Raw genomic sequence first — 5,969 nt, 5'->3', positions numbered from 1 at the left:
TCTATCGTTAGTGGAATTATTGGAAATACATGGATATTATGACTGCTGTAATAAAAGGGATCAGTCGAATTCAATATCGTCGCATATTTTTCATTTCTCATTTTCGTTACACTGGATAAAGAGGAACCGAAGATACTGATCGTATCGTCTTAGATCATTAGAAAATATTCGTCTCCTATAGTAGTTTTCTAGTTGGAGAGGTTTGAATTACCGAGGATTTACATATCCGTTTTGACACTTGTTTGATGCGTTCGACGTCTAGTACGGGATCGCAGCTCGATATTATTATCTATCGTTAGTGGAATTATTGGAAATACATGGATATTATGACTGCTGTAATAAAAGGGATCAGTCGAATTCAATATCGTCGCATATTTTTCATTTCTCATTTTCGTTACACTGGATAAAGAGGAACCGAAGATACTGATCGTATCGTCTTAGATCTTTAGAAAATATTCCTCTCCTATAGTAGTTTTCTAGTTGGAGAGGTTTGAATTACCGAGGTTCGACTATGTAATAAACTGTTCTCATCTGCATCCTTGATCTTAACTGTCTGGGGTTAGGTGGGTTGAAAACTCTCTCACCTTTCGCTTAGCTCTTTATGCATGATGAAATACATTTTACTCTGTAATACTGAATCTACCGAATATCGTTATTTTCTTTCCCATTTCGAGAAATATTTTACGTGAAATAATTAAAATGAATATTTCCTTTCATCCTTTTACATTTAAAAAAATTCCCTGCAACTTGGACCTTAATTCCCTTTAAAATCCTGAGCCTCGAAGATAGAAGAGGATGAAAATCATTGCTTCGTTCTGCTGCATTCTCGAGCAGCTTGCAACCCCTTTCCAATATTTCCCCGCCATCTTGTTCACGCGGACGAGTTTCTCGTGGATCTTGGAAGCCACAAACTCGTCGGTTACGATCTTTGTCCGTTCGTTTCACGAACGCGGTTCGAAGAGTTCCGACGTAAGAGATTATTTTCGTAGCGAGATAACGAACAGCCGGAGATCTGGCCAGTGCGTTGGCCTCGAGCGTTATCCGGCAGCCATCTCCGCTGGAAAATCGTCATCCGGATGTTTTATCAGGGCGCAGCATCGCCCTGCCTGGCTTTTCCACGGACTTAATAAGCGTTGCAAGCCTGGACGCCACGAAATTTATTGTAATACAGGTCACGAGGGGTCCGTGATTCCGGGAATTCGACGTCGTCTCTCGATAACGCTAGCTCAAACGCGCAGATGCCCTCTCGCGATTCGTGTAATTACGTAATTACGCGACCGGGATCGAAGAAATCTTCGCGCTAACGGATTAGATCTCCTTGTTCCCGGTTACTTAACCCCTTGCACCGCAATTTATTCGCAGGCAATAATGGCCAGTCGCGCGATTTAATTTCACTCAGCTTTATAGCGTGGTTAACGCACAAGTTTACAGTTTCCTTTCTCGATTGGTTATTACATTCGCCGCTTTTAACGTATTCCTCTTATATTCAGCGGTCAGTTAAGACCCCTCGATTTCATTTCTCGATAATTCCTGACGTTCGCGGCTCTTTAATCGCTGTATCTCGTTATATTTTTATTTCCAGGATTTAATTATCGCTCGACACGATTTCCGGTCGAGTGACGAGATTTGGCTAAAGAATTCCGGGTTTGCCACAGTCTCTGCGGCTATCGCGTTTTTGCGAAATTCTGGATCCTTCCCGTTTCAAGGAAGAATTTCTGAAACAGGATTTCTAACCCGATACTCCGGTTAAATAATCGTTTTACAGCAATTCGTAGTCGCGAGATCTTCGATTAGGTAAAATACGCGTGTTCCTTGACATATTCAGGACTCTGATTTTTCCAGTCGCCTGTCATAAGAGAGCAGCAAGTGCAAAGCGTCGTATCATTTTTTCCAGGTGTATATTATGCTTGTACGTAGAAGTAAAAAGTCAACCTCGACGTACAAGCCCAGCGGAGGTATTATCTAACAAAAACGCTGGTCAAAAATCTTCTTGGCAGCCTGACTTCTGTCATTACCGATAGAGATACTCGTACATTAAATTGAGAAGTAACTTCCGTAAGGCAAAAACCGTTTTATACTACGTGTTCTTCGCTATGGAAACGCCATTACCCAGATCGGTCGATCTCGTCTCGTCTTTGCTGCTCGAACAATCTAATTCCAACTAGTTTTCTCCTGTCTATATTATGGGTCAGTGTGAGCTCCACGATACAAACACTTTATAGCGAATCCGATGTCCATTTTGCATAGCAATCTCGATCAAAAAATATTGGATTGCAATAGCCATTTCAATTCCTATAGGTTTTTGAATGAATTATTCGATTGTATTGACATTTTTTACTAATACTATGGTGAGCTAAAAATTTGACATAACTGAAGGGATCGAAAGCTATTGGATTGCTACAACCATTTCAATTCCTGTAGGTTTTTGAAGGAATTATTCGATTGTATGGACATTTTTGACTAAAATTATGGTGAGATAATAATTTGACATAAATGAAGGAATCAAAACCTATTGAATTGCTATAGCCATTTCAATTTCTGTAGGTTTTTGAACGAATTATTTGATTGTATTGAGATTTTTGACTAATGTTATGGTGAGCTAATAATTTTACATAAATGAAGGAATCAAAATCTATTGAATTGCTATAGCCATTTCAATTTCTATAGGTTTTCGAATAAAATTATGGATTTATTGATATTTTCGAATAATATCGTGTGAGCTAATAATTTGATATAAATGAAGGGATCAAAACCTATTGAATTGCTATAACCATTTCAATTTTCATAGGTTTCTCAATAGAATTTTGAATTGCATTGATATTTTCGATTAATATTATGATGAGCTGAAAATTTGATATAAATGAAGGAATAAAAACCTATTGAATTGTTATAGCCATTTCAATTCCTGTAGGTTCTTGAATTAATTATTCGATTGTACTGACATTTTTTACTAATATTATAGTGAGCTAATAATTTTACATAAATGAAGGAATCAAAATCTATTGAATTGCTATAGCCATTTCAATTTGTATCGATTCTTGACTAGAATTCTGGATTGTATTGAAATTTTCCACTAATATCGCGGCGAGCTAATAATTTGATATAAATAAAGGGATCAAAACCTATTGAATTGTTCTAAACATTTCAATTCCTATAGATGTTTGAATGAAATTACAAACTGCGTTGACATTTTCGACTAATATCGCGATGAGCTAAAAATTTTACATAAACGAAGGGATGAAAACCCACATTAAAACCTCGATTTTCGCTTCATCTTCGTCTCTCAACGATCTTCAACGATCTCTCGAGTGGTTTCCATAAAAATCCCGAAATTCCAACGGGTCATGGGCCCAACTCTTTCCTCCTCTCTCGCAAACTCATTCATACCCGTGGCAGATTTCTCGGAAATGGAACAATGCAGGCAGCCCTGCGTCTGCGAGCGCACGCAGCGCGAATAAAACACGGTCTGTCGTGGAATTAAGGCGCCTGCTCCGGGGAGCAGGCCTTAATGAGCGATTAAAGGCGGCGTTATGCAACGAAATTAATTATCTGCCGATAAATTCCGGACTCCGCGAGAGGATGTATTAATGATCGCGATAAAGCGCGTGGCAGAAAACACGCGAGGATACAGATTGCAGATTACCCGCTCGCTGTGTGCCGCGTGTGCGTGCACGCGGCCGTGCACGCGTGTGCGTGGGATCCACGATGAATCCGTTCGCGGATAACCGCGCCGATTTTTAGACCGATTCCGTCACTTAATCGCGTCCCCGACGTCTTTATTCGCCACGGTTCGCCGAGCAAACGAGACCATATTTTCTGCCCGCGAGAAACGCTAACTTTAGGCATCCGGGGATCGCTTCAGGTAATTAGTCGGGAATCCCTGGCCGATGGAAACGAGTATTTTAACGGGATCGGGCTTTCTCTGCGATTCTTTCGAATTCTTTGCAACCGGAAACACCGATTATTTACTCGACGAAAAATTTGAGAATTTGGTCCCAATTCCGGCGCTGAATTAACCACTTGCGCTATAAAGACGTGCCACGCACGTCGAGATGCTTTTGTTCCAAAGCCGCCAACGACGTGTATACCACGTCGATAGGCATTTGTCGCAGAAACAAAACCGACGTGTCCGACACGTTGGTTAACAGTTAGCTCGCGAACACGGTGCGGCGTCAATGTAACGCCTTATCGCATGTTATATTGTAGAGCGCGGCACGGCAGCCGAAAGTTAAATCGTGGCGCAAGTGGTTAAAATCGAAAAGTAAAATTTCCAATTTTATCTCATAAACGCGATATTCTAATAAACTCGACACTTTCCACGCCATGTCGTCCAATCAAAGCGAAACACGGAATAAGGAGGGGTAAAAACGGAGAGCAGTGGAATGTCTCGTTACTCGGTACCCGCCGATACCGTTCGGCACGCCTATCGGATGAAGGCGGAGGAATAAACGAAAGAGGGTCGTCAAACATTCGGAACATAGTTGGAAAATTAATAAACAAAGAAAGTGAGAAAAATCGGATATCGAGATCAGCTGGTTTCGCAACGTGGTCCGTCGAAACGACGGCCAGCGGCGGCCGATTTATCGTCGATCTAACCCCGTTTAATGGCCCCTGGCCGCGTCACCTCGTGGATCGTGGATCGATGGCGCAAGCCAGTTGGCCAATCCTGGACCCCCGTAATCGGCCAGGTCGATCGGTCCCGGCAAAAAGCTAATTTTCCACTGCTACGCGTGCAGGTTTTCATCGCGGAGCGCCATCGAGCTTCCATCGCGAGAAACTGCGGCGCGCCGTTGCGTAACCGGGCCCCGGCTAATTATTATTAATTAACGACAGCAACGGAGAGATTCACGGGCGAAGAAAGCGTGGTAAAGGCGAGGAACGGAGTAAAAAATTAATTAGCATTTTGATTGGTCGCGGACGAGCGTGGACGATCGAAAATCTCGGCGAGAGAAGTAGGAGAAAGGAGGAGGCGCGAAGGGGGAGGAGAGGCGAGAGGAGAGGAGAGAGAAGAAACTACTTTTCGTACGTGCACGCTGCTAATTCCTTACGTAACGCGTGTTTTTATGCTTATGACAGCCGCCGATAGCGATATCAATTCGTGCTCATTTGCCGACATTTGCTCGCTAATTATTCGCTCACGTTAATTACGGTATAAACAATTTCGCCGAAGGATTGCGAAACGGCCGTATCTGCCGTTCGTGGAATCGCGTTTCTATCCAGCTGACGAACGCAGAAACCAGCCGAGCCTAAGTCCGCCTCTGCCCCGGCGAGCAACCGCGCGCGCGCGGGGAATCGAGGCTGAATTTGTACGAAAATTTATTCGCCAAACGGTCGACCGGCTCGTAACGACGCACCGGGGCCGCCTTCCTTTTAATCGACGCTTAATGGATGCAAATTTCATTCGGACGCGAAGGTTAGTCGCTCGCGGAGCAGAGGTAAGCGAAGAATCGACGGTCGGTGATCGGTTCGATGGGACGACTGCGCGGAGAAGGGGCAGACTCGCAGGGAATCCGGCGCCATTAAGGCAAATTTCCGTAATACTTTTCCAGTGAAAGTGATTCCAACGGATCCGTGGTCCGTGGTCGTCGTTGAATTTAATTACCCCGATGATTTCTGCGAACCGTCCAACATCGCCGCGAACCTCCTTCCGTCCTCGTCCTCCAATCTTTCTCGCTCTCGATCACGAATTATCGCGCGATCCACGAATGCTCGCTGATCCCCGCACGCACCTGCTTGCTTTCCTTCCAACTCGCGAAAAAAATCCCCCGGATGATCCTCGTTATCGCGTTATCCTAACCCGGTGGACCCGGCAGGCCGAAAACACGGTGCCCTCTAGATGTCGCGATCGTCGGACGCAATTAAAGAGTAGGTAATACGCTGGATGGAGATCTCGCGAGGACGGGGGCAAGAAACGGGGCAGCTCCGGGAAAGACACGCGACGACGCAATTAGCGAGCGGACGATCGGCAT

Source organism: Eufriesea mexicana, unplaced genomic scaffold (assembly GCF_001483705.2).
Source record: "Eufriesea mexicana isolate 0111107269 unplaced genomic scaffold, ASM148370v2 scaffold4744748127, whole genome shotgun sequence".
Lineage (NCBI taxonomy): Eukaryota > Metazoa > Arthropoda > Insecta > Hymenoptera > Apidae > Eufriesea > Eufriesea mexicana.
This window is presented reverse-complemented; position numbering follows the sequence as displayed.